Raw genomic sequence first — 12,607 nt, 5'->3', positions numbered from 1 at the left:
CTTTTCAGGCTCTTCATGTTTTTCAACAACGCTTCATGCACCTCCTATTTTTCAGACCGTTTCATGCTCATCTCATTTTTGACACCTTTTGAAGCTTTTCATATTTTTCACACCTTTTCAGGCTCTTCATGTTTTTCCACACCGCATCATGCTTCTCCTATTTTTCAGCAAGTTTCATGCTCCTCATGTATTTGACACCTTTTGAAGCTCTTCATATTTTTCAAAACTTTTCAGGCTCTTCCTGTTTTTGAACAGCGCTTCAAGCTCCTCCTATATTTCAGACCGTTTCATGCTCCTCATATATTTCACACCTTTTGAAGCTCTTTATATTTTTCACATCTTTTCAGGATCTTCAGGTTTTTGAACACCGCTTCATGCTCCTCATATTTTTCAGACCGTTTCATGCTCCTCGTATTTTTGACATCTTTTGAAGCTTTTCATATTTTTCACACCTTCTCAGGCTCTTCAAGTTTTTCAACACCACTTCATGCTCCTCCGTTTTTGCAGACCGTTTGATGCTCCTCATATTTTTGATACCTTTTGATGCTCTTCATATTTTTCACACCTTTTCAGGCTCTTCATTTTTTCAACACCGCTTCATGCTCCTCCTATTTTTCAGACCGTTTCATGCTCATCTCATTTTTGACACCTCTTGAAGCTTTTCATATTTTTCACAACGTTTCAGGCTCTTCAAGTTTTTGAACACCGCTTCATGTTCCTCCTATTTTTCAGACCGTTTCATGCTCCTCATATTTTTGACACCTTTTGAAGCTTTTCATATTTTTCACACCTTTTCAGGCTCTTCATGGTTTTGAACACCGCTTCATGCTAATCCTATTTTTCCAACCATATCATGCTCTTCATATTTTTCATACCATTTTAAGCTCTTCATATTTTTCACACCTTTTCAGGCTCTTCATGTTTTTGAACACCGCTTCATGCTCCTCCTATTTTTCAGACCGTTTCATGCTCATCTCATTTTTGACAGCTTTTGAAGCTTTTCATATTTTTCACACCTTTTCAGGCTCTTCATGTTTTTGAACACCGCTTCATGCTAATCCTATTTTTCAAACCATAACATGCTCCTCATATTTTTCACACCTTTTTAAGCTCTTCATATTTTTCACACCTTTTCAGGCTCTTCATGTTTTTGAACACTACTTCATGCTCTTTCTATTTTTCAGAGAGTTTCATGCTCCACATGTATTACACACCTTTTGAAGCTCTTCATATTTTTCACACCTTTACAGGCTCTTCATGTTTTTCCACACCACTTCATGCTTCTGCTATTTTTCAGCTCATTTCATGCTCCTCATGAATTTCACACCTTTTGAAGCTCTTCATATTTTTAACACCTTTTCAGGCTCTTCATGTATTTGATCACCGTTTCATGCTCCTCCTATTTTTCAGACCGTTTCATGCTCCTCATATTTTTGACACTTTTTGAAGCTCTTCATTTTTTCACACCTTTTCAGGCTCTTCATGTTTTTGAACACCGCCTCATGCTCCTCCTATTTATCAGACCATTTCATGCTCCTCATATTTTTGACCCATTTTGAAGCTCTTCATATTTTTCACACCTTTTCAGGCTCTTCATGTTTTTGGACACCACTTCATGCTCCTCCTGTTTTTCAGACCGTTTCCTGCTCTTCAAATTTTTACACCTTTTGAAGCTCTTCATATTTTTCACAAATTTATAGGCTCTTCATGATTTTGAAAACAGCTTCATTCTCCTAATATTTTTCAGACCGTTTCATGCTCCTCATATTTTTGACACCTTTTTAAGCTCTTCATATTTTTCACACCTTTTCAGGCTCTTCTTGTTTTTCAACACCGTTTCATCATCCTCCTATTTTTCAGACCGTTTGATGCTCCTCATGTATTTGACACATTTTTAAGCTCTTCATATATTTCACACATTTTCAGGCTCTTCATGTTTTTCAACACCGCTTCATGCTCCTCCTATTTTTCAGACAGTTTCATGCTCCTCATATTTTTGACACCTTTTGAAGCTCTTCATATTTTTCACATCTTTTGAAGCTCTTTATATTTTTCACACATTTTCAGGCTCTTCATGTATTTCAACACCCCTTGTTGCTCCTCCTATATTTCAGACCATTTCATGCTCCTCATATTTTTGACACCTTTTGAAGCTCTTCATATTTTTCACACCTTTTCAGGCTCTTCATGTTTTTGAACACTACTTCATGCTTCTTCTATTTTTCAGAGAGTTTCATGCTCCTCATGTATTACACACCTTTTGAAGCTCTTCATATTTTTCACACCTTTACAGGCTCTTCATGTTTTTCAACACCACTTCATGCTCCTCCTATTTTTCAGACCGTTTCATGCTCCTCATATTTTTGACAACTTTGGAAGCTCTTCATATTTTTCACACCTTTTCAGGCTCTTCATGTTGTTCAACACCGTTGCATGCTCCTCCTATTTTTCAGACCGTTTCATGCTCCTCATATACTTGACACATTTTTAAGCTCTTCATATATTTCACACATTTTCAGGCTATTCATGTTTTTCAATACCGCTTCATGCTCCTTGTATTTGTAAGAGCGTTTCATGCTCCTCATACTTTTGACACCTTTTGAAGCTCTTCATATTTCTCACACATTTTCAGGCTCTTCATATTTTTCAATAACGCTTCATGCACCTCCTATTTTTCAGACCGTTTCATACTCATCTCATTTTTGACACCTTTTGAAGCTTTTCATATTTTTCACACCTTTTCAGGCTCTTCATGTTTTTGAGCACCGCTTCATGCTAATCCTATTTTTCAAACCATATCATGCTCCTCATATTTTTCACACCATTTTAAGCTCTTCATATTTTTCACACCTTTTCAGGCTCTTCATGTTTTTGAACACTACTTCATGATCCTTCTATTTTTTAAGAGAGTTTCATGCTCCTCATGTATTACACACCTTTTGAAGCTCTTCATATTTTTCACACCTTTACAGGCTCTTCACGTTTCTCCACACCACTTCATGCTACTCCTATTTTTCAGCTCGTTTCATGCTCCTCATATTTTTGACACCTTTTGAAGCTCTTCATATTTTTCACACCTTTTCAGCCTCTTCATGTTTTTGATCACCGTTTCATGCTCCTCCTATTTTTCAGACCGTTTCATGCTCCTCATATTTTTGACACTTTTTGAAGCTCTTCATATTTTTCACACCTTTTCAGCCTCTTCATGTTTTTGATCACCGTTTCATGCTCCTCCTATTTTTCAGACTGTTTCATGCTCCTCATATTTTTGACACCTTTTGAAGCTCTTCATATTTTTCACACCTTTTCAGGCTCTTCATGTTTTTCAACACCACTTCATGCTCCTCCTATTTTTCAGACCGTTTCATGCTCCTCATATTTTTACACCTTTTGAATTTCTTCATTTTTTTCACACCTTTTCAGGCTCTTCATGTTTTTGAACACAAGTTCATGCTCCTCCTATTTTTCAGACCGTTTCATACTCCTCATATTTTTCACACCTTTTGAAGCTCTTCATATTTTTCACACCTTTTCAAGCTCTTCATGTTTTTGAACACAAGTTCATGCTCCTCCTATTTTTCAGACCGTTTCATGCTCCTTATATTTTTGACAGCTTTGGAAGCTCTTCATATTTTTCACACCTTTTCAGACTCTTCATATTTTTCAACACCGTTGCATGATCCTCCTATTTTTCAGACCGTTTCATGCTCCTCATATACTTGACACATTTTTAAGCTCTTCATATATTTCACACATTTTCAGGCTATTCATGTTTTTCAACACCGCTTCATGCTCCTTGTATTTTTAAGACCGTTTCATGCTCCTCATATTTTTGACACCTTTTTAAGCTCTTCATATTTCTCACACATTTTCTGGCTCTTCATGTTTTTCAACAACTCTTCATGCACCTCCAATTTTTCAGACCGTTTCAGGCTCATCTCATTTTTGACACTTTTTGAAGCTCTTCATATTTTCCACATCTTTTCAGGCTCTTCATGTTTTTCACCACCGCTTCATGCTCCTCCTATTTTTCAGAACGTTTCATGCTCATCTCATTTTTGACACCTTTTGAAGCTCTTCATATTTTTCACACCTTTTGAAGCTCTTCATATTTTTCAGACTTTTTCAGTCTCTTCATGTTTTTCAACACCGTTTCATGCTCCCTCTATTTTTCAGACTGTTTCATGCTCCTCATATTTTTCACACCTTTTGAAGCTCTTCATATTTCTCATACCTTTTCAGGCTCTTCATGTTTTTCTACAACAATTCATGCTTCTCCTATTTTTCAGCCCGTTTCATGCTCCTCATGTATTTCACACCTTTTGAAGCTCTTCATATTTTTCACACCTTTTCAGGCTCTTCATGTTTTTCAACACCATTTCATGCTGCTTCTATTTTTCAGACCGTTTCATGCTCCTCATATTTTTCACACCTTCTGAAGCTCTTCATATTTTTCACACCTTTTCAGGCTCTTCATGTTTTTGTTCACCGTTACATTCTCCTCCTATTATTCAGACCGTTTCATGCTCCTCATATTTTTGACACTTTTTGAAGCTCTTTATATATTTCACACCTTTTCAGGCTCTTCATGTTTTTGATCACCGTTACATTCTCCTCCTATTATTCAGATCGTTTCATGTTCCTCATATTTTTGACACTTTTTGAAGCTCTTTATATATTTCACACATTTTCAGGCTCTTCATGTTTTTGAACACAGCTTCATGCTCCTCCTATTTTTCAGACCGTTTCATGCTCCTCATATTTTTGACAACTTTGGAAGCTCTTCATATTTTTCACACATTTTCAGGCTCTTCATGTTTTTCAACACTGTTGCATGATCCTCCTATTTTTCAGACCGTTTCATGCTCCTCATATACTTGACACATTTTTAAGCTCTTCATATATTTCACACATTTTCAGGCTATTCATGTTTTTCAACACCGCTTCATGCTCCTTGTATTTTTAAGACCGTTTCATGCTCCTCATATTTTTGACACCTTTTTAAGCTCTTCATATTTTTCACACCTTTTTAAGCTCTTCATATTTCTCACACCTTTTCAGGCTCTTCATGTTTTTCAACAACGCTTCATGCACCTCCTATTTGTCAGACCGTTTCATGCTCATCTCATTTATAACACCTTTTGAATCTTTTCATATTTTTCACACGTTCTCAGGCTCTTCATGTTTTTGAACACCGCTTCATGCTAATCCTATTTTTCAAACCATATCATGCTCCTCATATTTTTCACACCTTTTAAGCTCTTCATATTTTTCACACTTTTTCAGGCTCTTCATGTTTTTCAACACCGCTTCATGCTCCTCCTATTTTTCAGACCGTTTCATGCTCATCAAATTTTTGACACCTTTTGAAGCTCTTCATATTTTTCACACCTTTTGATGCTCTTCATATTTTTCACACTTTTTCAGGCTCTTCATGTTTTTCAACACCGTTTCATGCTGCTTCTATTTTTCAGACCGTTTCATGCTCCTCATATTTTTCACACCTTTTGAAGCTCTTCATATTTTTCACACCTTTTCAGGCTCTTCATGTTTTTCTACACCACTTCATGCTTCTCCTATTTTTCAGCCCGTTTCATGCTCCTCATTTATTTCACACCTTTTGAAGCTCTTCATATTTTTCACACCTTTTCAGGCTCTTCATGTTTTTGAACACCGCTTCATGCTCCTCCTATTTTTCAGACCGTTTCTTGCTCCTCATATATTTGACATCTTTTGAAGCTTTTCATATTTTTCACACCTTTTCATGCTCTTCAAGTTTTTCAACACCACTTCATGCTCCTCCTTTTTTGCAGACCGTTTCATGCTCCTCATATTTTTGATACCTTTTGATGATCTTCATATTTTTCACACCTTTTCAGGCTCTTCATTTTTTCAACACCACTTCAAGCTCCTCCTATTTTTCAGACCGTTTCATGCTCATCTCATTTTTGAAACCTTTTGAAGCTCTTCATATTTTTCACACATTTTCAGGCTCTTCATGTTTTTCAACACTGTTGCATGATCCTCCTATTTTTCAGACCGTTTCATGCTCCTCATATACTTGACACATTTTTAAGCTCTTCATATATTTCACACATTTTCAGGCTATTCAAGTTTTTCAACACCGCTTCATGCTCCTTGTATTTTTAAGACCGTTTCATGCTCCTCATATTTTTGACACCTTTTTAAGCTCTTCATATTTTTCACACCTTTTTAAGCTCTTCATATTTCTCACACCTTTTCAGGTTCTTCATGTTTTTCAACACACGCTTCATGCACCTCCTATTTGTCAGACCGTTTCATGCTCATCTCATTTATGACACCTTTTGAATCTTTTCATATTTTTCACACCTTCTCAGGCTCTTCATGTTTTTGAACACCGCTTCATGCTAATCCTATTTTTCAAACCATATCATGCTCCTCATATTTTTCACACTTTTAAGCTCTTCATATTTTTCACACTTTTTCAGGCTCTTCATGTTTTTCAACACCGCTTCATGCACCTCCTATTTGTCAGACCGTTTCATGTTCATCTCATTTATGACACCTTTTGAATCTTTTCATATTTTTCACACCATTTCAGGCTCTTCATGTTTTTCAACACCGTTTCATGCTGCTTCTATTTTTCAGACCGTTTCATGCTCCTCATATTTTTCACATCTTTTGAAGCTCTTCATATTTTTCACACCTTTTCAGGCTCTTCATGTTTTTCTACACCACTTCATGCTTCTCCTATTTTTCAGCCCGTTTCATGCTCCTCATATATTTGATATCTTTTGATAATCTTCATATTTTTCACACCTTTTCAGGCTCTTCATGTTTTTCAAAACCACTTCATGCTCCTCCTTTTTTGCAGACCGTTTCATGCTCCTCATATATTTGATATCTTTTGATAATCTTCATATTTTTCACACCTTTTCAGGCTCTTCATTTTTTCAACACCACTTCATGCTCCTCCTATTTTTCAGACCGTTTCATGCTCATCTCATTTTTGAAACCTTTTGAAGCTTTTCATATTTTTCACAACGTTTCAGGCTCTTCAAGTTTTTGAACACCGCTTCATGCTCCTCCTATTTTTCAGACCGTTTCATGCTCATCTCATTTTTGACACCTTTTGAAGCTTTTCATATTTTTCACAACTTTTCAGGCTCTTCATGTTTTTGAACACCGCTTCATGCTCCTCCTATTTTTCAGACCGTTTCATGCTCCTCATATTTTACACCTTTTGAAGCTCTTCATATTTTTCACACCTTTTCAGGCTCTTCATGTTTTTGATCACCGTTACATTCTCCTCCTATTATTCAGACCGTTTCATGCTCCTCATATTTTTGACACTTTTTGAAGCTCTTTATATATTTCACACCTTTTCAGGCTCTTCATGTTTTTGATCACCGTTACATTCTCCTCCTATTATTCAGACCGTTTCATGTTCCTCATATTTTTGACACTTTTTGAAGCTCTTTATATATTTCACACATTTTCAGGCTCTTCATGTTTTTGAACACAGCTTCATGCTCCTCCTATTTTTCAGACCGTTTCATGCTCCTCATATTTTTGACACCTTTTTAAGCTCTTCATATTTTTCACACCTTTTTAAGCTCTTCATATTTCTCACACCTTTTCAGGTTCTTCATGTTTTTCAACAACGCTTCATGCACCTCCTATTTGTCAGACCGTTTCATGCTCATCTCATTTATGACACCTTTTGAATCTTTTCATATTTTTCACACCTTCTCAGGCTATTCATGTTTTTCAACACCGCTTCATGCTCCTCCTATTTTTCAGACCGTTTCATGCTCATCAAATTTTTGACACCTTTTGAAGCTCTTCATATTTTTCACATCTTTTGAAGCTCTTCATATTTTTCACACCATTTCAGGCTCTTCATGTTTTTCAACACCGTTTCATGCTGCTTCTATTTTTCAGACCGTTTCATGCTCCTCATATTTTTCACACCTTTTGAAGCTCTTCATATTTTTCACACCTTTTCAGGCTCTTCATATTTTTCTACACCACTTCATGCTTCTCCTATTTTTCAGCCCGTTTCATGTTCCTCATTTATTTCACACCTTTTGAAGCTCTTCATATTTTTCACACCTTTTCAGGCTCTTCATGTTTTTCAACACCGCTTCATGCTGCTTCTAATTTTCAGACCGCTTCATGCTCCTCATATTTTTCACACCTTTTGAAGCTCTTCATATTTTTCACACCTTTTCAGGCTCTTCATGTTTTTCTACACCACTTCATGCTTCTCCTATTTTTCAGCCCGTTTCATGCTCCTCATGTAATTTACACCTTTTGAAGCTCTTCATATTTTTCACACCTTTTCAGGCTCTTCATGTTTTTGAACACCGCTTCATGCTCCTCCTATTTTTCAGACCGTTTCATGCTCCTCATATTTTTGACATCTTTTGAAGCTTTTCATATTTTTCACACCTTTTCATGCTCTTCAAGATTTTCAACACCACTTCAAGCTCCTCTTTTTTGCAGACCGTTTCATACTCCTCATATTTTTGATACCTTTTGATGATCTTCATATTTTTCACACCTTTTCAGGCTCTTCATTTTTTCAACACCACTTCAAGCTCCTCCTATTTTTCAGACCGTTTCATGCTCATCTCATTTTTGAAACCTTTTGAAGCTCTTCATATTTTTCACACATTTTCAGGCTCTTCATGTTTTTCAACACTGTTGCATGATCCTCCTATTTTTCAGACCGTTTCATGCTCCTCATATACTTGACACATTTTTAAGCTCTTCATATATTTCACACATTTTCAGGCTATTCATGTTTTTCAACACCGCTTCATGCTCCTTGTATTTTTAAGACCGTTTGATGCTCCTCATATTTTTGACACCTTTTGAAGCTCTTCATATTTTTCACACGTTTTCAGGCTCTTCATGTTTTTGAACACCGCTTCATGCTCCTCCTATTTTTCAGACCGTTTCTTGCTCCTCATATTTTTGACACCTTTTTAACCTCTTCCTATTTCTCACACATTTTCAGGCTCTTCATGTTTTTCAACAACGCTTCATGCACCTCCTATTTTTCAGACCGTTTCATGCTCATCTCATTTTTGACACCTTTTAAAGCTTTTCATATTTTTCACACCTTTTCAGGCTCTTCATGATTTTGAACACCGCTTCATGCTAATCCTATTTTTCAAACCATATCATGCTCCTCATATTTTTCACACCATTTTAAGCTCTTCATATTTTTCACACCTTTTCAGGCTCTTCATGTTTTTGAACACCGCTTCATGCTCCTCCTATTTTTCAGACCGTTTCATGCTCCTCATATTTCACACCTTTTGAAGCTCTTCATATTTTTCACACCTTTTCAGGCTCTTCATGTTTTTGAACACCGCTTCATGCTAATCCCATTTTTCAAACCATATCATGCTCCTCATATTTTTCACACCTTTTTAAGCTCTTCATATTTTTCTCACCTTTTCAGGCTCTTCATGTTTTTGGTCACCGTTTCATGCTAATCCCATTTTTCAAACCATATCATGCTCCTCATATATTTGACACATTTTTAAGCTCTTCATATATTTCACACATTTTCAGGCTATTCATGTTTTTCAACACCGCTTCATGCTCCGCCTATTTTTCAGACCGTTTCATGCTAATCATATTTTTGACACCTGTTGAAGCTCTTCATATTTCTCACACCTTTTCAGGCTCTTCATGTTTTTCAACACCGCTTCATGCTCCTCCTATTTTTCAGACAGTTTCATGCTCCTCATATTTTTGACACCTTTTGAAGCTCTTCATATTTTTCACATCTTTTGAAGCTCTTTATATTTTTCACACATTTTCAGGCTCTTCATGTATTTCAACACCCCTTGTTTCTCCTCCTATTTTTCAGACCATTTCATGCTCCTCATATTTTTGACACCTTTTGAAGCTCTTCATATTTTTCACACCTTTTCAGGCTCTTCATGTTTTTGAACACTACTTCATGCTCCTTCTATTTTTCAGAGAGTTTCATGCTCCTCATGTATTACACACCTTTTGAAGCTCTTCATATTTTTCACACCTTTTCAGGATCTTCATGTTTTTGAACACCGCTTCATGATCCTCCTGATTTTCAGACCGTTTCATGCTCTTCACATATTTGAAACATTTTGAAGCTCTTCATATTTTTCACACCTTTTCAGGCTCTTCAGTTTTTCACCACCACTTCATTCTCCTCCTATTTTTCAGACCGTTTCATTCTCATCTCATTTTTGTCAAGTTTGAAGCTCTTCATATTTTTCACATCTTTTGAAGCTCTTCATATTTTTCACACGTTTTCAGGCTCTTCATGTTTTTCAAAACCGTTTCATGCTGCTTCTATTTTTCAGACCGTTTCATGCTCCTCATATTTTTCACACCTTTTGAAGCTCTTCATATTTTTCACACCCTTTTAAGATCTTCATGTTTTTGAACACAGCTTCATGCTCCTCCTATTTTTCAGACCGTTTCATGCTCCTCATATTTTTGACACTTTTTGAAGCTCTTCATATTTTTCACACCTTTTCAGGCTCTTCATATTTTTGAACACAGCTTCATGCTCCTCCTATTTTTCAGACCGTTTCATGCTCCTCATATTTTTGACACCTTTTGAATCTCTTCATATTTTTCACACCTTTTCAGGCTCTTCATATTTTTGAACACAGCTTCATGCTCCTCCTATTTTTCAGACCGTTTCATGCTCCTCATATTTTTGACACTTTTTGAAGCTTTTCATATTTTTCACATCTTTTCAGGCTCTTCATGTTTTTCAACACCATTTCATGATCCTCCTATTTTTCAGACCGTTTCATGCTCATCTCATTTTTGACACCTTTTGAAGCTTTTCATATTTTTCACACATTTTCAGGCTCTTCATATTTTTCCACACCACTTCATGCTTCTCCTATTTTTCAGCCCGTTTCATGCTCCTCATATTTTTGACACCTTTTGAAGCTCTTCATATTTTTCACACCTTTTCAGGCTCTTCATATTTTTCCACACCACTTCATGCTTCTCCTATTTTTCAGACCGTTTCATGCTCCTCATATTTTTGACACCTTTTGAAGCTCTTCATATTTTTCACACCTTTTCAGGCTCTTCATATTTTTGAACACAGCTTCATGCTCCTCCTATTTATCAGACCGTTTCATGCTCCTCATATTTTTGACACTTTTTGCAGCTCTTTATATTTTTCACACTATTTCAGGCTCTTCATGATTTTCAACACCGTTTCATGTTATTCCTATTTTTCAGACCGTTTAATGCTCATCTCATTTTTGACACCTTTTGAAGCTTTTCAAATTTTTCACAACTTTTCAGGCTCTTCATGTTTTTGAACACCGCTTCATGCTCCTCCTATTTTTCAGAGAGTTTCATGCTCCTCATGTATTTCACAGCTTTTGAAGCTCTTCATATTTTACACACCTTTTCAGGCTCTTCATGTGTTTGATCACCGTTTCATGCTCCTTCTATTTTTCAGATCGTTTAATGCTCCTCATGAATTTCACACCTTTTGAAGCTCTTCATGTTTTTCACACCTTTTCAGATCTTCATGTTTTTGATCACCGTTTCATGCTCCTCCTATTTTTCAGACCGTTTCATGCTCCTCATATTTTTGACACTTTTTGAGCTCTTCATATTTTTCAAACCTTTTCAGGCTCTTCATGTTTTTCGACACAGCTTCATGCTCCTCCTATTTTTCAGACCGTTTCATGCTCCTCATATTTATGACACCTTTTGAAGCTCTTCATATTTTTCACACCTTTTCATGCTCTTCATTTTTCTGAAAACTGCTTCATGATCCTCCTATTTTTCAGACCATTTCATTCTCCTCATATATTTCACACCTTTTGAAGCTCTTCATATTTTTCACACCTTTTCAGGCTCTTCATGTTTTTGAACACTGCTTCATGCTCCTCGTATTTTTCAGATCGTTTCAAGCTCCTCATATTTTTGACACTTTTTGAGCTCTTCATATTTTTCACACGTTTTCAGGATCTTCATGTTTTTGAACACCGCTGCATGATCCTCCTATTTTTCAGCCCGTTTCATGCTCCTCATGTATTTCACACCTTTTGAAGCTCTTCATATTTTTCACACCTTTTCAGGCTCTTCATGTTTTTGATCACCGCTTCATGATCCTCCTAATTTTCAGACCGTTTCATGCTCTTCATATTTTTGAAACATTTTGAAGCTCTTCATATTTTTCACACCTTTTCAGGCTCTTCATTTTTTCAACACCACTTCATGCTCCTCCTATTTTTCAGACCGTTTCATGCTCATCTCATTTTAACACCTTTTGAAGCTCTTCATATTTTTGACAAATTTTGAAGGTCTTCATATTTTTCACACGTTTTCAGGCTCTTCATGATTTTCAATACCGCTTCATGCTCCTCCTATTTTTCAGACCTTTTCATGCTCATCTCTTTTTTGACACCTTTTGAAGCTCTTCATATTTTTCACACCTTTTGAAGCTCTTCATATTTTTCACATTTTTGAATCTCTTCATATTTTCCACACGTTTTCAGACAATTCATGTTTTTCATCATCGCTTCATGCTCCTCCTATTTTTCAGCCCGTTTCATTCTCCTCATATTTTTGACACCTT

The sequence above is a fragment of the Dama dama genome, unplaced genomic scaffold (assembly GCF_033118175.1).
Source record: "Dama dama isolate Ldn47 unplaced genomic scaffold, ASM3311817v1 ptg000080l, whole genome shotgun sequence".
Taxonomy (NCBI): domain Eukaryota; kingdom Metazoa; phylum Chordata; class Mammalia; order Artiodactyla; family Cervidae; genus Dama; species Dama dama.
This window is presented reverse-complemented; position numbering follows the sequence as displayed.